The 21,859-nt window shown below is 37.8% G+C and overlaps 1 protein-coding gene across 1 annotated transcript in view; it reads right to left on the bottom strand.

The window, feature by feature from the left end:
- Positions 1-21,859, bottom strand: part of LOC150079150 (ankyrin repeat and fibronectin type-III domain-containing protein 1-like) — a 205,550-nt gene that overhangs the window by 85,339 nt on the left and 98,352 nt on the right. The gene's annotated exons all lie outside the window — the stretch shown is intronic.

Raw genomic sequence — 21,859 nt, 5'->3', positions numbered from 1 at the left:
TTCCACGCTTAAACTTATTCCACTTTGTGCTGCTCTATTGGAGCATTTTTCTATCTAGTTATAATACGATTAAATAATATCCATCATCCGATTTAAGAGAAAATACTCTTGGCCTATTAAAATGTATACTGTAAGATGGTTATTCAATGTTTACACTTACTTGTGTGTAGGAAAGTTCGGACTAAATGTTTTCATTTTAGTGGCAGAAAACTAGATTTTTATGGCATCGCCGGTTCGGAGTATTTCACTTCGTTTGACATTTGGGAAAGCGTCCTTCATCTCGCTCTGCTTACCCACTTTCATTTGCCTTAAATAAACTTCTATTGACTTTGCATTACCCTTGGATCCTGCAACATTCAAACACAAAACATCTAAGTGCCGGTTGTTATTATGACAAACGTTCTGCATTGCACGCATTCCTCCTTAAGTACCAAGATGTCGGTGGGTCATTAAGAATAACGAGCAATACGGAAAGCCATTTTCTAAGCATTTCGGATTCCTCAGTTGTGGCTCTAGATGGAAATGTTTATGATAGAATTCACTTAGGTAACGATGCCCCTGTGTTTTTGTATCGGGACGTCTCAGATCGCTCTCAGGGGACTGCAAACCAGTCTTCGGTACGATTTTATTATGACTTTTAATTCATACTCGCTCACAATAAATAAAAAATAAATAGATTGACTATTTTGAGTAAAGTTAATAAATATTTCCGCAGATAACTGACTAGAAAATCAAGGTTATGTGTGGAACGAGTTCATTTACAAGCCTCGATAATTCTATTAATTTTTAGCCGTTGTAATGGTGAGTAATTCGTGGGATAATGAGGTCACTGAACTCGTGGTCTTCCTGTTCAGACAGCCACTCCTGATATCAGTCTCGTCTGTGTTGAAATCTGCGCGCAGCTACTTCCATTCAAGAAGTAGCCGATAATCTCACGTGACAGGAGCCATTGTTTGGCTAAAGGATTTCGATGACTGCAAAGTGTTATCAAAGCAAAGCAATCCACTGGAGCTTTGCAAGTGACGATCTTTAGCATGAAATAAGCATTAAAGGATCAACCTGGCAGTGGAATTCGCTTAAGGTTTTCCATCATCTGAAATTTGAAAGAGACAATTTGGTTGCCCGAATTAATTACTCCTTTGTGTTTATAGAAACATCGCCTTTTGTCCCATATCTATTAATCCTACGCCAATAAACCACGTGACAAAGTGCGCGTATGTTATTAAAACACCAATAAACAATCGGCTCAGCATAAGATTAGTTTGATTTTCGCCTGAAGAATGTCTTGGAAACCTTCTTCCTAACAGTTCCAATTACCGGAATTAACTTTGCTGTGGCTCCTCCACCTCCCCCAATAACCTTTTACAACAATTCAGATGCGAGAGAAAAATCACAGGATCCACAGGAAGAATGGGGGCACTTTTCTGAGATTTAAAATCCTACTTCTTCAGATAATTACTGTCAAGTTAGAAAGGGACCATACGTGGGGAAGGAGAGCGAATAATAAATATAAAATAGGTAAAGGAACGGAGACGCTTAGCCTGTATTTGAGAGACAGGATACCTGCTAATTGCTGCTGTCATCAAAAGTGAATTTTAAATTATATCAGCCCTCAAGAAGAAAGAGGGAGATTCAAACTGCGGTGTTCGATTGAGTATGCACGTATCCTTCGAAAAAAAATGACCGTAATTGATCGGATGCAATCTATTTTCATGGTGTATCGACTAAGTATTCAGAAAATCTTTCTCCAAGGATATAATGACCACGTGGCTAACAGAATTTGATTATTTAATGGACAGTTGATTCACCCGGAAAAAATTCAATGCATCTGAAATCTTCCAGGCATAGAAATTTATGTTAATAAATTTGATACTTTTTTCCGTAAGAACAGACCAACGTTACTTGCGATGTGCACAGGCCATGACATATAATCGATAGGCCATCTGTTCTGATAAAAACCAGATAACAGGAGGGGAAAGAGTATTGTTTATCTTCAACAAGTAAATCATGCTCGAGTCTATTTATTAATGATGCTACTCCAATACTGTTCAGCTATAAATAACTGCTACAGAACGGGGCAGTTTCGTAGTAACCTTCAACCTCCGTGGAGACCTCAAAGGCAGGAAAAAAAAAAAAACATTTTCGTGAGATTGGCACGGTTTTGTTTATGACATGGTAAAAGGCATCCATCAGTTGAATTTCTGAAAAACATAATGGGAAAATGATTATTTTTTTCTGCACTCAATAAAGATTTAAAGAATTTACAAAGAACCGTACGATTATTTAAACTAAGTTGCCCAAAACGAAAGAAATAATGTAGTAAAATTTCCATTAGTTTGAAAAGCAAATAAGAGTTTCTAATTTAATATATTCCTAGTTTAGTTATGGATAAAAAAACGCACAGCCGATATTTTTGTGTCGTTTTTTCTTATCAGCGCATACGGACCTGACAACTGGAGATCAGAATAAAATACGTTAAAGATTGAAATAAAATAAGTTTCGTTCTCGATTAGTGGGATGGCTATTCCATATTTCCATAAAAAAAATGCTTCATAAAAACAACACACGCCCTTAAAAAACAAAGGGTGCTCTCAAGGGGTCACTCTCCACGCTTTGGGAAGCCCTTCCCTACAATTATCCTCTGTTAATTTATGCACGTCCTCTTGTTTGTGCCACCTGTGGAAGAAAACTACATCTTCATTATTTAATTCATTCAACATTTTAAAGTCTTAAATACCTGGATCACATCCCCACACAGACATCTGCTCTCTAGATTTTGGGATCTCAAAAACTGAAGTCTCTCTCTCTCTCTCTCTCTCTCTCTAGGAATACTTCTTTATGTGCCAATAACAAACCTTCTTACTCTTGGCTGCTCCTTTTCCAGCAGATTTACATCCATCCTGAATTGGGGGAGGCCCCAAGCCTTTATACAATACTCAAGATGCGGCCACACCAAAGTTTTATAATTTTTAATATAAAAGCAGTAATTTAAAACCTCTCTTTGTCTTCTACTATTTAACCGAATATTTATCCACTTCAGTACCTTTCTCGTTGCCAGTGAAACGTTATACAAAAGGGGCTTTCGTATTAGACTGTAATTCCACAGAATTATGCAGTTTCAATTCTGTTGGGTGCGATTTTCACCTAGATATTATAAATTCCCATTTGTAAATGTTGGGGTTAAAGTTCGGTCAACAATGCGATATAATATTTCAATTCAGACTGGGCTAATTTAGCAGATCTCAAGCGAGTGAACGAGGTTTAATCCTGCAAACAGACAAACCGCTTTGGATCACATAATTTGCAGGAATCTTATACTGCAATTAGTCCTGCCACAAGAAACTAAATACCTTAATGTACCTACGTTAGCTACCAGTTCCAAGAAATGGTGACAACAGCAGAAACACGAGAGTTAATTCAGCCTACTGCAATAGCCTTCAGAGTCACAGATCTCAATTCATGAGCTCTCGTGAGATAGCGAGGAATGAACTTTCTAGTAGAGATCCACAACCATCCAAATTCCAACAACTGTGGGAAGCAATTGAGTCAACGTGACCCAGCACACCTGCGGCGCATTTTACGCCTCATTGAGTCAGGCATCATCGTCCGTACGATGTCGAATCCAGACTGTTCTGAGAGCTAAAGAGGGCTGCTTGCTATTAGTGCTCACTCAGTAAATACACCAAGCGACCTAATAAAGTGGTTACTCGGTGTATTTACTGAGTGAGTACCTGAAAATTTAACTGCACTTAAACAACGCAAAGCATGTCCATGCTCTGCGTTATCAGAGTGCACGTATCCATGCGTGAACATCGAGTACAGCATCTTCAAAGTGCCTGAAAGAACTCTCCCAACCAAAATTCCTGAAGGAAATAAAGCATAAAGTGCAGTCGAAAGAGCAACAGCATCTTAAGGACATTAGGAAATGATTATTGAGGGATAATTTTGGGTTATACCCACTTTAATGGGTCCCATCTACTCCGATACATTAGTGTATCGGAGTAGGCGAATTGAATTATGAAATGACTTAGTGGAGACGAGGGAGAAACTCTAAACTTGCGTATTATAATGCACGCATCATAATTTGTTGTTTCTGTCATGTTTGTTATTTTTCACACACTAAAGTACTGCGCTGTTACAGGGGCATTAAACTATTTAAATATTTACCGTTGATCTTGGAGTATTCTTTCATATTCGAAGTTGTTTTATCCAGTTACTGAGGAGTATTATCGAACAATGTCCTATGGTGAAAACCTGAATGATTACAAATCGGCAATAACAAAATTTGCAGTATCATCTTTCAAATAGATCAGACTGTATGACTTACTCAACAATCTGGGAGTTTTCAGATTTTTTAGCAGAAAAACACCGCGCTACAGAAGCTCATAGTTTAAACACTCAATTTTAAGAGATTGGGATCCATTCTTTTAAATAAGAGCGGTGAAGGAAAAAAACTTTAATGTCCTGAACGATCACTACCACACTTGTATACGTCCATGACCTATTCCACTGGAACAGTTAAAACGCCCACACTTTCTATTTAAAGGAAACATTACTCTGCACAGGACTTCAAGAGATTATGATCTCCCGAAAGGCGAATATGTGATATATTAACAACGTAAACTTTATTTCAACTCAAGACCATTCCAGGTATAAATGTGGTAGTCCTATATATAAAAATAATCAGCCCAGACACTTCGGTTGTTTGCAGTAGCAGCGAAAGCAAACTGGATTTTATTGCATCGTAAACCCATGTCGCAAATGACTTTCCGCAAGAGTTTCTATTTTGAGTTTGCAATTCTTAGTTTGAAAATAAAGCAATTTAGCAACTCTGAGGTAAGAAATTGGTAGAGTTATAAACCGGTTAATTATATGAAGCAATTTTTTCACATCCTTAAGCACACATTTTGTTTGAAAACTTCCATAAACCGATACTGGTATATTTTCAGCTATTATAATAGTATAATAATATTTTTGTATTATTATACTATTATAACAGATAGCAATTAAACATTAAAATATTCTGAACAAATTTTCTATATTCAGTTTTAAAGCTGTAAACGCGTATGTGAACCGAGCACGTGGGTACGCTGCTTCTTACCTCCATCTTAGTTCATGTAAAATTCAATGAATATTTAATATCTCATTCCTGCTGTGTGTTGGATTTCTTCTTAAGGCGCTTCTTTTCGGGAAAATCGAGTTCTTGACACATTCAATCCATTATGACAAGAATGAACATTTCAGCACACTATTGCTCTGAGAGAAATCGAAGTTGGAAATGTTTATTAAATGTTTATTAAATTAAATGTTTAAAATCGAAGTTGGAAATGTTGGAAATGATTGGCAATAATCTGATTCTTGTGCACTCGTGCGCAAAAGATGGTACACATTTTTAGAAATATGTCGTCGCCACCTCTCAATAATTTAAATAAAATTTATAAATGTAAACTGATCAAACACAATGAACGTGCATGCCGTGAAAGAATAATCATCATATCATGTAAAATCACATTTCATACCGTGAATAAAGGTACCAGGGGGTTAATATGGAGCTAAGATCATTCCACACTGACATACAACTCTCATATCAAATTCATATGCTAACATGATTATTCAGGAAGTGGCAGACAGTAAATCCCATTCATCAGAGTAAATTTTAGCTCATGTGGGATTCTTGTGGAAAGTGATGATTTAAATTCACCTCCTTCATCATCCTAGATATTTACTAGAGAGTTCAGATCTGGGGATCTGACGGGCCACTCCATTCTCTAGATATCTTCGCCTTCCAGAAATTCGTCAACCAACTGTGCCTCTTGAAGAAATTCCTTATCCATAAAAAAGGAATCGAGTGGCAGTTTTGTTTTCCTCTTAACAGCCTCACAAGAGAACTATGTGATTCCATCTTTTTATTGCTATGTATAACGTTCTCTTTCTCCAGATATAAAACCTTCCAGTTCCACCACCACCACCACCACCACTGAGGCCGACATTTGGCTCATCAGAGAACAGAACTTGGCTCTACTGCTTTCAGAGCCTCATCTTCGGTGTTCTGAACTCCACGATAAATAGAAAGTATTAGAGGACTGAAAATCGCAGGTTTTCAGGCATGGTCCTTTGTTTAAATGCAAGTTGACGTTCAGATACTTTTGTTTACTTTGGTGGTTAAAGCCAGATATTTTCCTGTGGACCGCCTTCATTTTTTAAAATTGTTTCTGTAGCCTTCAAGCACACTGAATCGAAAAACCTGACGAATTTCATGTGGTTCGCCTCCAAATCTTTCCAATGGCTTCATCGCTGACAATCATGCAGATATTATCTCCTTCCAGGGCAATCTTTTGATGGAAGAAAGTATGCTCTCTTTCAGAAATAATAATTAAAAATACCATTTAAGCTTATTTCTAGAATAAGTACCAAATCTATATGTTCCGGACCTTTATTCGAAATTTTATCTATATTTCTTGAATAACCACTTGAAAAGTTGTATATGACATACATTTCTGCAAGTTTTACACATGTTTTATCTCAAACAGTGAAAAGCGCACACCAGGTTAATTGAATTTAACTCATAGCGCATGAGGTTAATCGAACTTAACCCATAGCCATACGTTAGTACCCAGACACCAAACGGTACCTGGGAACGTAACAATTCGCTATAAGCTTTCCCATTTCTTATTTTCCAATTCCTTTTTAGTCCCAGGTGCACCGATTTCAGCACGATATTTTCAACGCTGTAAAGCTGTTAAACCCACCACACACCAAAGTACAACAGAGAAAGTGGAATCGCAGGGGACACGTTATCAGCTCAGATATACTGTATTCTTAACAGTATTTGAAGAGACTGAAAAATGGATTACGAATATTTGAGCAGGACTTGTAATTTTAGACATGATATTATCAAGAGAGGATAACGCAGAGCAAATTATCAATTGCATAAATTGAAAAGGTAATTATTTTATATTTTTTATTTCAAATTTAAATTAAACAAAGTCGCTGAGTATGTTAAATGTTCAAGCGAAAAGAAAGTAGCACTCCTCAGAATAGTCTTTTTGTTCCCTGCCATATTGGTGAAGCTGCAAATTTTAAATTTACCGTTCAGTCATCCTCGAAATGCCACTGCACAAAGTGCAAAGTAAATATGTGAGCCCAAGGTCTCCTATTCTTTAGCAAAAGTACAGATTGAAAATTTAAAATACAAATATCCTAATAAATATGTACCTTCTCAGAGAATTTTTTATTTCTTGTAGTTCTTTGTTCTGATTAGCTCTTAAGAATGTCACTTTCAGTGTTGCCAACTCTTAATAATATTTCCCGCTAGCCGCATACTCAAAATCCGCTATTTTTAGCACTTGACCCGCCAAATTTTTAAAATTTTCATTTGTTTTGAGCTTTGAGCGAAATGAAAGACCACGTGATATTGCACGTGCTACAGGCCTAAATGAGGCAACGCCGAGAATTACAAAGAATGCGGAGAAAATAAAAACAACTTTCATAGCGGGAACAACTAAAAGTGTAATTAAAATCCATTAGATTAAGACACAAAGAATTGGAAGAGATGGAACGGCTGTCATCTGTTTGGATATAAAATCAAACAAAAAACAAGTTTGCTTACGATAGAAGCAAAAGCATTAGCAATATTTTATTACGACCTTTACGTAATAAAAAAATACGTAATAATCGTAATAAAATACTTACGTATTTTATTACGATTATTTATTTTGTTTGGTAATGTTTTGGTTACAAATGTGTGTTCAATCTTGGGTGGTCGGCACCTAACCCAATTTTTCCCATAGGGCCTGTTGTTTATATTGCACGAGGATTTCTAGGAATACAACTATCGTGCTATACGAGGACTGACTATACTAAGATATTATTACACTGTGGTTATTAGAAATAATTATTACCTATTGCTCTGTGGTTATTAGAAATAATTATTACTTATTGCTCTGTGGTTATTAGAAACGTTGAAAGAGATGTCGGTAATTCGGATCGCATTTCTTGGAAGCCAAACAAATACGACGAAGAAAAATTATCCAATGCCATTCCTTTGCGGTTTCAAAAAAAAGGCGTCATTAGAATTTTTTCCACATTTTTAGATTTGATTCAACAATTTAAAGCTATGACCCAACGATCAGGTCGTTTGACCGCGAGCGTAACTACGTAAAATTGTTGGGGTTCTCCTCAGGGAAATCCAGAATAATATAAAACCGATTCTTCACTTTATAAAAAAAAAACTATGAAATATGATATCCCTACTATTTCAATTATGAATTATTTTTAGTGTTAATTAAATAATTGATTGAACAATTAATTTAATATTTCTTAAATTAATATTTCTCAATTTAAATGTTACATTGCCAAAATACATAAAATGCTAAACATTTATACTCTTCCCGCTAAAAAATCCGCTATCCGCTATTTCATATTTTTATCCGCTAAACCTGAAGCAATTCCGCTAAATCTAGCGGGAAAACCGCTAAAATGGCAACACTGGTCACTTTCAGTTATACAAAACCCATGTCTGTAAAACCATCCAACAAACTCCACCATAATCCATAATATGAAAAAGGTCCTTCAGTTCCAATATTGTTGCTGGCAGATATTGAAAAATCGTATTTTTCAATATCTGCCAGCAACAACAATCGAAACCAGGCCTTTTCTACAGGTGAGAGAGAGAAACAAATTCATATTCACCCTCTCAGTGGTACCTCCATGCACGTGCTTTCGTATCAGAAAAGCATTATTATTACAATCACATCATTAAAGTTATTTCTCCAAATGTAACGCGCGCCAAATGAAGAACTTGTTGGTAACAAACAAGCCAGTCAAGTCCATGGGGGAAACAGTATTATTAGATTACTCGCTGTTTCAAAGACAAGCCGAGAAAATCGACCGGATCTCTGTAACGATGTATTCATTTGTCGCAGTGACCTTTAGAAATCTCGTCTTCGCAAACAGTCAGCTTGATCACCACGGACACCCTAAAACAAAGTGCCTGTCACCTTCGAATACTGTTACAAAGACAAACAACCTCGTACAGTGGTTGCCAATGCCTGCGGCACAAACTCCATTATCCAACCCAGTAATGAAGATCTGTCGTCTTTCCGCATCTATGCCGTTATTTGCTAAGAATGTCGCTTTCTGACCTTCACTTCTAATTGCATCACAGAAGACATCTGCTTGTTCTTAAAAACAGGGGGGCTGTTCAACTTTGACTAACCCCGCAAGACTTGTTTACGTACCGCAAGTTAGGTTCACTAATACCAATACCAGATTACCATTATTAAACTGCGCATGCGATTTATACATTGAGAGTTGTTGAAGAAAAATATTGGGATTGAGAGCGATTGGACTATATCGAAGAGAATTATGCAAAACGTTTTAAATTCGCCATCAAGTGAATTCTTGTTCGGCCAACTCTTAGAGTAGGACCAGCTTACATTAATTAGAAGACGTACACCAATATGGATTCCGTTTAAATATTGGATCATGGAAACATTTTCTTCTGCTATAAATCCCTCTATACAGATGCACTTTCCTTTAATGTTTTTCCATTGACAAAGGTAATGAAAATTTACGAGTATATTAAACTTTTAAGTGCTGTAGATTTGCACTGCCTCGATAATTATCATCTTTCTCAGAAGTGCTGCGATCTTTATAATTAGAATCCACCACATTAACATATTCCAACATGAGTGAGTGATGGAAAGAAAAGTTGGGTTTAAGAAAAACCATTAATACTAGAGAAGAAAGAGTAGGGTTGGAAATATAATTATCTTAGCAAACAGGACACGTGGAGTTAGATTTCTCGTGATTCATAACCTAATTAAAAAGATCATCGATAAACCAGTCTGGGGATGTGCAAATGACGGCATTTGTTATCGATTAATTACGACATAACAAGAACACGAATCAAGAAAAGAATGGGACAAATTCCTCTTTTGTAAGGTGACGTTGGGGCAATTAAACACAAAAAGTGATGGGTGGGAGCAAAAATCAGTTAACCTTTCGCCATCTTAATCGGTTCGCTTTAGCGAACAGGACTGTAATTAAAGATCCCAGCAAAATAAGGTTCCATGATGGCATAATAGTATGCTAATGCTACTAAGGAACTTTCAGACAATTTTTCAACGGAATCTTTGAAGAAGGCGGTGAATGTATTTCTCCACGAATGCATTTTTGTTCATTTTAAGCTTACCTCTTCATAAATTGAATTATGAAGTGCACGTGAACATATTCATCCTTGATGTCATCTTTATTATTACCTCATACTTTGACAGCTAAGGCTTCAGCCTTTGCTGTCACAAAACTGCCAGTTGAATACCCAGTGCTGCGTGGATATATTAAACTCTTTTCAACGGCGTCTCTAGTGACGTAATCAGATTTCGCATCCACTAGTTCTATGAACTACTCGATACTACCTTCATCCAGACTCCGTTACTTTTGAGTACATCGTAATACGCGTTACTAGGGGCTCAGCATATGTGCATAAAGCGCCTATTGTATTCACTCCTCCGTCCGCCTACGTGTAATAACTAAGTTGCTAGTGGATGAATTTCCACAAAAAACTTTACCTTTACATCTTTTAGAAAGATTTGTCAGTATACTACCATTTTTTTTAATATATTAAATCACAAAGCCTGAAATGTATGTTGCATTTCACGCGCATATATTCTGAGGTTGGCTTGCTTATTTGCTAGACAAATTTTCTTCTTAAACCTGAACTTTCAGGAGAATAAAACCATTCTCTCCTGAGACTGGCTAACTCGGCCATTGTGAAAAGCAGCCGATAAAAGTTCCTTGCGTCGTTGAGATTCAAACTCAGGCCGTTTCTACTGCTACCCCTCTCCAATAGTGAAGATACAGCTTAAAAGTTATCCCACGAGGCAGTTATCGAGGATAGCTCAGTGTTTATAATCGCCATCCTCCTCATACAGGCTAGAAAAGTCCCGGAGTCTAATTCCTTCAATGACGCGAGGAACTTGTGTTCTAAATGCGGGTGAATGTTGAAGAAAAATGCTCCGATATCTACACGTCCTGGAAGGAAGGGGAGGGGAGAGGAGATCATTTTGTAGTTTAATTATATTCTTCAAGGAAATGTTTGCAAATAAAATTCGCAACGAAAATTTGGATTTGAAGTTGTCTTTACTTTGCCGAAAATATGCGTAATAGTCCAATGATAACATCCGGCACATTGTGTCCCAATGGGCTTAGTAAAAGCAGTGAAAATATTTGTAAAATAATTTAAAAAGACAATGATAATAAATCCTACTTTGCTAAAAATACGAATACAACCGTTGGTTGTAAGATCTATTGGAGCAGATGAAAATCTGATGTGCAAGCACTTCGTGGTAAAAGCTATGCGTCACCCCCACAGTTCTTTACGCTGTTTGTATAGACTGGATGCTTTTTGCATGAAAATATGAGTTCCAACAGTAAGTAAGATAAAACACGCAGATCCCTTGGGAAATATTTTTCGGTACACAAATTCTCCAGTGTTCGACTTTTTTTCTTTCAAACGAAGCACCTCATAAATTTTATTCCACAACACCTCTCACTTGTCCTTGACCTTTAGCTTTCTTTTGAAATGCATCAAGTAACGGCCATCAAAATCACAGGCTTCCTCGAGTCTCTTAAGTGAGTTATTTCCATCTTTTATGTCTTTCCATCTCTCCACTCTTTTGGCACCGCATATAACTGTCACGCCGCTTAGTTCCTTTCCTCGCCGAGTTAATACTGTGGTACGGGAAAGAGCTATATTTCGTAGTACAATATTCACCAACGCCTCATACTAACAACAGTCTAAGTAACTATGTAACCACCGTTATATCAACGTCCTCACACAGCTGTTTTTGAAATACAGTAAGTTATGGACACAGATTTAAAAGCATGTCTTTGCTGCTTCCAAGTACACGCATAGCTCTTACCACAAAGTGTTTTGCCAAACCCAATTTTCATGTGCTGCAGCAGAGCTATGTATACATTGGTAACAACAGAACTGCCTGAAAATAATCTTAATTCCAAAATACAGTGGAAAGTCGAATATCCAGACCAAGTAAGGAATTGACAGAAGGTGCTATTTAAAGGTGACGTGTGTATGTCAGTCAAAATAAAGCAAATTTAATTTATAGCTAATAAAAAAAAGCTACGTCATATGATCAAATTCAAATATGAACTGTTTTAGGGGCATTCGCAAATGTTTAAAGCTTCTCTGTCTTCACCATGTGTGTGTCCGTCCGTCCACATGCAACAACTCGACTTCATTGAACGGATTTCGATTAAATTTTATATATTTGGGTCTTTTTAAAAAGATTTGAAGAAGAACTCCTTATTGTTGAGTCATTCCAAATTTAATTAAAATTGGACCGATAAAAATTCGTCAATTTTTCCCATAAAATTGCCAGATTGACACTGGCATTTTCAACACTTGGTCTGTTGGATACGTGGGAAGATTTTTTATCAATCCTGATTTGATAGTCCCTCCTTGCTTCCCCCTCTTATAGAAACCTGTATTAGTCTCGAATGTTCAGCATTACTTAAAAAAAAAAAAAGCAAGAACAATACTAAATTTTCGTATGTTTCGTTAACGCCATGTCCCTTGTGCACCCGTTCCCAACTCTCATCTGAACAAGGTAATGTTCGCATTGCGTTACATTTCAGACGAGTTCGACTTTTTAATTAAATTTTTCATTTTCTTGATTAACATATATGAAAAGTAAATAACCAATTAATTATTTATATAAATAGTAATAGTTTTCAGTTCACTGAACATCCCTCAACGTAATATTCATTTAACTTTTTCTAATGTACTTTACTTCGTTCCTTCTGGGTTTTAATAAAAATTGAAATGCAACACGTATTTCATTTAGACCAAAAAAACTCGTACCTCAACATCGTAGTATGTTGTCAAGCTCATGTGACCGTCCCAGAGTATAAACAGAAATGGAAATTGGTGAATTAATGGCAATTCAACCTATGGAGAAATTAATTTAATTTCTTAGAAAATTACAGATTATTCTCAGACATTGCGTGGTACTTCAGTGACTGTAAAAAAGCATAACTAGTAAATTATGGTGAATTCACCTACACAGAGTTGTTAATTTGATTTATCTGATAACGTATGAAAAATTTATTTATTTATTAGCAATTGAAATATAACACGTATTTCACGTTTCCGCTGTGATTAATCTGATAATCAAATAGTATATGTATTTAAACTAATAACAAAAAGCCAGCTCTTCAAAAAGCAATGACTTTTATGGGCGAATCGAGAACATTTCGTTTCTGAGCATCCGCCATATTTCCCATTCATTCCTCCAACCAGCGCATGGCAACAAACAATATCCAGTACTTCAGCTACAGTGTACGGTAGATGGATAGCCTATATGGAAAAAAAATAATAATACTCTTGAAAATTTTCCCCTATCATTCTGAACATGACAATTAACCAGTCTTTAAAGTACCATCCTACTCGAATTACTAAGATCGTTACTCAATCTTCCAGGGACATTTTCTTTGGACGGAGAACATTCCTAACGACTACAAGCGGCATGGGAACATATAGATGAAGTGACGAAAGAAATGCGATCAATAAATGATTCAAAAAAGGAAAAGGGACATCGATGGCGGAGTGATAAAAGTTATCTTGAGGGCAATAGAGGAAACAAACGTGAAGACACAATAAGGAACAGCTCACAAACAAAGAAGAGACGATAAAAATAACAAAAGAAAAGCGAGAGAGAACTCGGACAGCAGCAAGGAATTTGGAGGCCAAGGGAATCTGTTGTCAAGAAGGGCCGGTTGAGTAATTGGTACGGATGGACGAGGCTATAGGGATTCTTCGCCTCCTTTCATCGAAGTTCATTTCCGTAATGCGCATTCTTGCCCTTCATCTCTTGTTATCATCCCAGCACTTTGGCCGCCCTTACATCAGCAACGCTCTGGCTCCTACCGCAATAGTCCCTTAATGACCGCACGTTGTGGCGTGTCCCCAAAGAGAGGACATGCGTCGCAGGAAAAGAACTGCTCCATCTCAGCGAGAGTGACAAAATACGACAACGAACGTTCATCTTGAGAACGGTTCTTTCACTGAATTCGAATTCCACATTTGATAAACACTGTCAAGCGTGTGTGTTCTCAGCCACAGAATCCAGCAGTGGACATAGTTCCCTCCAAAGCCAAATTCGGCCCTAAAATGTTATTGAAATTATCATTAAGTTTGGAAGAACACCGCACTGCGAATGAATCTTGAGCGGACTGCGTGCATAAATAAATGAAAAATGCGAAATTCGAACTCTAATCTTCATTTCGAGGGACAATGCATCTCCTGGAGTAAACTAGCGCTCGATTCCACGGGGTAATCAACGCTCTCCGCATCCTTACCTCCATCATCCGCGATATCTGTTTTGAATAAATCTTTTTCCGTCTTTTCGTTGACTGACAGCCAGAATTATTTTATCTACCTGAGGAACAGAACAATTCTGACAGTCTCCCAGTTCGGAATTATATTTATCACGTGCATAGAAGGAATGCTACCTATTGATTTTTCATCAGTCTTCCAAACGGAGAATCCTGGGCAGTTTCGAAGAGCGAGAAATTGCATTAGCGGAATATTTCACTCTCTCTCCCATTTCTATGCTAAACACGCAATGGTAGAGTTAATTGTCTTAGGCATGAAGCTGTACTGGCTGGATTCAACAATCCAATTATTTCTGGAGTTGTTTTATTCTGTTTGTGAATCTGAGCAGATAATTCTGCCGATTCTTTTAATTTAAGCGAAAATTAGTAGCCGGAATTAGTTTCTCGAAGTTTCGTGATATCTGTTCGCATTTGGCAAAGCCAAGTTTTTTTTAAATATAAAATTCATTCTGAGGAGTTGGATCGACCCCTAACTGTATCTTTGGATTTTAATCAGAATTTGACCTTTACGTTTTTTGTAAACGATATATTCTTTAAATTTCGATGTGGCTTTGTGTCTATGACTCCATCCATTCTAATGTAGGCCTACAATTATTAGGACAGTAACAGAAGTAATATTGCCATAGAGTGCAAGGAAGCTACAGGCTTTTGCTGCACTGGCAAAAAAAAGAAGATAAGGAAACAGATTATATGCTTTCTCCTTATATAGGTAACTATCCAGTTGACCTTTGAATTTATTCAAACTGTCAGCCCTAACTACCTGCGAAAGCAACTGTTTCCAGTAACCAGAATTTGCTGGCTAAAAGAAAACTTCCTACAATCTAAACGAAAAGAAAAATTCTTACAATTTAATCTAAACCTCAACTCAACCCTTGTAATTTGAATTTATGGCCTCTGGAATTCTTTATAATAGTGAGAATTCAACCTTCATTCGTTATACTAATCCCTCTCAGAGCCTTATGAACCTCAATCAGATCACCTCTGAGGTGCCTGGTTGCCAAGCTCTGCAAGTCCACATAATCGGAGTGTTTCCTCACACCGTCGTCCTTTTGCATATCTCACCATTCTAGTTGCCCGTCTTTGGACCCTTTCAAGAAACTCGATTTCTTTTTTTAGGTGAGGTCTCCATACTTGAACACACTGTTCCATATGTGGTCGTACAATTACCTTACACAGTAGAATTATGACGTCCCTGTCTCTACAGGACAACATTTGATAAATCATCGATAGGACACCATGGACTTTCCTGGCTGCCTGTTTACACTGTTCAGAAAACTTCATATCTGCCCGTATAGTAATTCCCAGATTCCTTTCAACTCCACCAAGTGTATAATTTATGTAGGGTTGCTATTCCCCAAGTGTAAGACCGTGCATTTAGCTGAATTAAAACATAGCTGCTACTTCTCTAACCATCTTTGAAGTCTATTCAAGTCATCCTGAAGGAGCGCTGCTTGACTCATTAATGACTCTACCAATCTTTATGTCGTTTGCAAATTTTGATATCATGAGTTCTATTCTTTCGCCGATGTCATTTATGAAAATGAGAAAAAACAATAGTTCAAGAACCGATCCTTGAGGGACCACACTCCCGCCATTACACCAATTTGAAGAATATCCATTAATCACAACCCTCTGCCTTCTGCTCTGTAGCCACCTATCAATCCATCTTAGAATCTTACCAGTAATCCCAACCTGTTCTACCTTATACAACAACCTCTTGTGAGGGACCGAGTCAAATGCTTTGCTAAAATCCAAATAAACTATGTCGAAATTGTTCCCTACATCCAGTTCATCAGTAATTGTTCTGAAATAGCGTAAGTTACTTAAACATTATTTTCCCTTAACAAAACCATGTTGAGTGTCCTTCAGAATGCCATATATATCTAGAATCTCCCTGAATTGCACTCTTGATTATTACCTTTAAGATTTTCCCTACCACTGAAGTCAGACAAACTGGTCTGTGGTTACCAATTTCTCCAATCCAATTTATCCAATCTAAATGGAATTTGCCCCTAGTCCAAAGATGCCCTCATAATCATCCTCAATAGTTCAATACAATACACCCCTTGGCGGTCTCCTCAAAACTATCGGGTATATGCCATCAACTCATGGGCCTTTCTTGCCTTTATACTCCAGATTTTTCTACTAAAAAGTCATCTGTAATTCATATGGCTCAGCCTTACTCGCACAGCCTCTTCTCAGCATAAAGGGTCTTTCGTCAGTAAAGACTAATGCACAGTACATATTCAATTCATCCTCAACACGAACTGGATTAAGACTCCCATATCCAGTGCACAAGGGTCCACTCTGATTCACTTTTTTCTTCCTTGTATTCACATACATGAAAAATTTCTTGTCCCCATTCTTTGCTCTCTTACTCGGTGATTTCTCATACGCAGCCTTGGCCTCTCTAACCTTATTTGTAGTACTATTACAGACCAACCTGTACCTGTAGGCTTCAGTACTTTTCATCGCTCTGTTACCGTCCCGTGCTATCTTTTTCTGCTCATCTGACCGACCAGCTGCACAGTCGTCCATTTTGGCATCCTCCTCCTGCAATATATTCTTAATGGTACGTGTGCGCTCATGGTTTCTGCGATTTTTACTTTAAAAGCATTCCATAATTAAAATGTATTCGTCCTCACTCGGCAATACGCCCAACTAAAAGATGCCCTGTAGCGCCTTAAAACTGTCAAAATCCCCTCTTCTGAAGTTAAAACCTGTGCCTTACCTTTAACTACCGCGACATCTTTTATATTCCAACTGACGATTGTGCGATAACTTCCCTTCAGTGGTTCCTGTATTTTAAGCCCTGAAATGTCATCTGATCCGTTAGTAATGATGAGATAAAGAATATTCTCGCCCCTAGTACTTTCTCTAACATGATGGTACAAATAATAATCACCTAGTTTATTTAAAAAACATTTTCCCCATGGTGAGTTGCCCTCCCACTTATTCCAATCAATCTGGGGCAGATTAAAGTTACCCATAATAAGACATTTTCACTTGCTACCCACTCCACCTGCCCACAGAGACTCTCGTCGTACTCTTTACAATATTCCGGTCTGTACATTACTCCCCTCTCATTGTTGCTTTGCTTCCAACTAACTCACACCACACAGATTCTGTACTAGCAGACGTAACTTCAGACTCAGAAAAAGCTCTTTTCGCGCTCAGGCTGCGTTTGATAGGAAGCATAACATCACCACCCCTCCTATCTTCCCTAAATACATTATACATAACATAGTGGAACTCGTAATCTCCAATTGGCACCATGTTTCTGTTAGCCCTATTATGTCAGAATTAGTTATCCTAACCAGGAGTTCAAATTCAGTCATTTCGTTGATAACACTCCTGACATTACTGAAGACACACTTAAGACTCTTCTATAGTTTACTACCCTGCAACACCCCTTGAAGTCATTTAGGTTTGTATCCCAAGCTTTGTCTTCCCCCTCATCTGAAACGTTGGTACCCTTATCAACATCAGCTGTTGTTGTGACAACAAACAAGGATTCTTGAGGTGAGTGCAAACATTACTTTGACCCACATCATCAGATAAACGAATCTAAATTACCATTCTTCCTCCTAACTAGCAATTTCCCAGAACCCTTAAGGCATCCTCAGTGATACTGGCTAAAATCCTTGCACCACCTTTGTTCAAATAAGAACATCCCTAAAAAATAGATTCTTTCTACCTACAAGGGTGGGCCAGCCTGATAAAAATGCCCTCCCCACCTAGAGTCTTGCAGATTCCCTCAAATGTTGAGTTAATCTCCAATGTTTTCAGCATATAATCGCTCCAATCTTGTCTGGGTAGATTGCAGACACCTGCACATTCTGACATAACTCTCAGCATTTTTTTCAGCAGAGTCCTATATTTATACAACAGATGGTCAGGTCGTTAGTCCCCAAGTGAATAATAATGCTCTCTTTACCTTCCTTAAAATCTGCCAACCTCTTGATAACATCATCAATTGCTCCTCCTGGAGAACACACTCTGGTTCTGGACCACCTATCTCTATTACAAAAAATGTTACCCGCTTCCCTGACAATAGTCACCCAGTAAAACTAGATCACCTTCGACCAGAACCGTCCGCACTTGGCTATTCTTATCTGGGACCCGAATCGGGATGCATCACTGGGCAGGTCACAAGATACTCGAATCCCTGACAAGCTCCCAAGTACATTTGTTTCTAAACCAAGAACAATCCTAGCCTATGATGTGATTATTCTGTTAATTACCTAAATGCCATATAAGGTGTTTTAGACTATATATTTTTCAACTTTAAGTCAAATACTTCTTCAAATTAAAGTAGATGAAGCAACTAAGAACCCGATCATGACTTCTTCGTTTCAAATTAACCACTGTAAATCTTACAATTCCTTAAACTTCCCTTACATTAATCCCGAGGCACATCGATGTTATAATCGAAACTGCCGATTAGTGAGATTTGAGTGCATTATAATTTCTTAATTATTCTTGAACTTGCTTCCTGCTTTTATAATCCTCCCCCTCCCCTTTCTTTGATTATATTACGAAAATTTTAATGCCTCAATTAAGATACTGCACTTTATTCACCAGAGGCGTTTTACTCTTAATTAGTAAGTAAATATCTTAGTAACCTCAGGGTTAAATACAGAATCGAAAATAAGCGCAAATCTGCAATTAATTAAAATTGAATTCGTTAAAGAAACCCATTCCGCATCACTTTGTATCCAAGAGCTTGTTTTACTTCAAAATAAAAGCTATTGTTATTTTCCTTACTCGCAAAGCATTGGTGAAACTAAAGATGTTTTCGTTATTTCTTTTATGGTTGGGAGAGAAACTCCTTAATGTCCAGCACTTGATCAATCTGCTTTCTACAACAAGATCAAAATAATCTCTCGGGACCTATCTTTCAACAGCAAAGTGTGGTCTGAGAGTCAGATCTCATATTGATACTTTCAGGAGGTTAACCAAGTTCTTTTATGGTGGGACATTCAAAAGAAATCGGATTTTAAAGTGACATATTGAACTTTTTCCTTTTGCAGCTTATTAGATCTTGGGGTCTTTGTAGTTTCACGTGCATTCTACTGTTTAAAAACTTGATGCGTGAAGATATCTTTCAAAATAACTAACATGTACAGGAATTGTATGCTTGCTTTCTGGTACACATAATTATTGATCAGAGCTATTAATGAACTTCGCATCTTTCAGAATCGACATTAAATATTCGCTTTTCAACGTTATAGAACCCTAAGATATACTGAGCACTGTAGCGTGCAATATATCTTAAGATTGTGCACTCTAGTGTACAGTACATCTTAAGATGTTCAAGTAAGAATTCAAAAGACTTCTTTTGGTTTTACTGAGAAGATGATGTAGCGATGGTTCATCAAAGATGTGCGTTCGTAATGCCCGTCTGAAAGCGTTGCTGCACAGCGAACCACTACATATTTACTCAAGCTAGAATTTCAACGGCCATAAATCTTCATATTCCTAAATAATGTTGCAAAAACTTCCATCTTACGGTCTTCAGTCTTGCATTAAATATAATCTCCACATCGCCCGCAGACTCTGAAAGGATAACAGTCATATCCCTTCTTCCTTCTTCTCCTGTCCTAAATAGATGAAAAATTTCTCCGATATTTTTTGGACTTTTTTCGTTGGGTGGCAACCCGAATCGACCAACCACTATGCCTGAAACTGCCTTTAGGTAAACTCACAAGTGTAATGTTAGCCTTCGGCGCAATTCTTTTTATGAAAATGTTTCCACCATTCCTGGAAGATATAAAAAATTCAAGTTATTTTCTCGCTACAAGACAAGATTACAAACGCCTAACGGCTAATCATTCTCTGCGAGGCTTCAAAAAAAGGAGTCTTCTTTTCTTTGAAGATTTAGCTGTCTAGGTTGTTTTTCGAAAGCATATTGTCATTCGATTCGTGACAGAGAAGTATGACAGGAAGCACAAATAACGGGGAATTCTACGAAGAGTAAAAATGCCCAACGACCAGACCCTGGCTAAATAACGCATCTTAAGTTGGCCACTTGTCAGGCTATTCGAGGTATTATTTCCATGTTCGCTTTACAACAGATCGCTGTAACGAAGTTTCCGTTGTCCCAATGCATCAGGCAGTCCCTGACAGCACAGTGAGTGTACTGGGTGAACTAAGGACTCGTTTCTCTGCTGGAAGTAGGAAAAGTACCGTAAAAAGCATTCTCAATACGAAAGGCTAAGTTTTGTTTGGTCGTCTCTTGTTCGCAGGCAAAAGAATTTGAAAAGATTGCGCGCACGTGTACACACACGCCCGTCTACAGCTGATCAAAATGCGCCCTCCCTCTGTTGCGGGGCTGCTTTGTCGTGTCACTTCTGGTGGTGGTGTCACCTTCCACCGTGGCAGTACAAATGTTGAGGGCGTGATTTCTTCGCCCGTGGAATGTTACCCGGACTCGTCGCCTAGCAACAGCACGTGCCGCCTTTACTTTCAAGGTGTCCTTCAGCGTCAGTTAAGGTACTTATAAGAAAAGATCCGGCGGTCTCCCGGCGAACAGTGTGATGTTGAAGAGTCTTAAAGAAGGCACCAACAGCACCTAAATGACATATTAATGAATGTTACTTCCACGTGACAAACCTGAGAAAAATAACACCGGTTTCCGGGTAAATTAACGCCTGCAGAAATAATGGATCGGTTTCGTTTAACTTCCGCAGTCATTATGGCCCTTAATCCGCCCCTCTTGTAAGGTACACAAAAGTAGAAATTACACCTTGTGTTTGTCGAACGACTGGCACAAAGCTCGTGTACAGAAATGAGGAGGTTTATTAGGAGGCTACAGCACTTTTCAACTGTAATCTCGCGAGTGATTATTGCGTTTAGCCTCCCAGGTACACATGCCCTGAAAGCAGTCTCTAGCAAAGTGCATGTGCTCTAAATAATGGAAAGGTGCCCAAGTAAAACATGGCCGAGTTGCAGCATTATTCCTCGCCCGAGAAACTCAACCACGATGCTAATAATTTGAATTTAAATTTTACTCTAACGTATTTCTGCATTTTATGTTGAATTTTCCCATAGATCAGGGAATATTTCCCCACCCACTTCTTAACGAGACAAAAGGTACATTGAATCTCTCTTCCAGTGGTAGAACAGTGGGGGACAAACACTTTTGAGAAACAGCGTTTGTCCATCACTTTTGAGAAAAGAAATGGGATCTTATTCCATTTCTTATTCCTTGACTTAATTGGAATACGACTTGTAACAATACTGATTCCCTGTATTTCAGCAATTACAGATACCAAATTTGATTAAAGAAACTTTCAAAACGCATTCTCCTCATCGGGAGTTATCATTTAACATTATAATTCAATGTAATTTAGACTACTGAGAATGCCACAGCTCAGCCGCGAAATCCGATCTAATGTCCTTAAGACAAAGAAGACGACACCAGGTTTAAAATTTGGTCATA

This window comes from Mastigoproctus giganteus, chromosome 10, assembly GCF_048544385.1.
Source record: "Mastigoproctus giganteus isolate SK-2022 chromosome 10, ASM4854438v1, whole genome shotgun sequence".
NCBI lineage: Eukaryota > Metazoa > Arthropoda > Arachnida > Uropygi > Thelyphonidae > Mastigoproctus > Mastigoproctus giganteus.
Note: the sequence above shows the minus strand (reverse complement) of the source record. Positions and strands in the feature narration are given on the sequence as shown.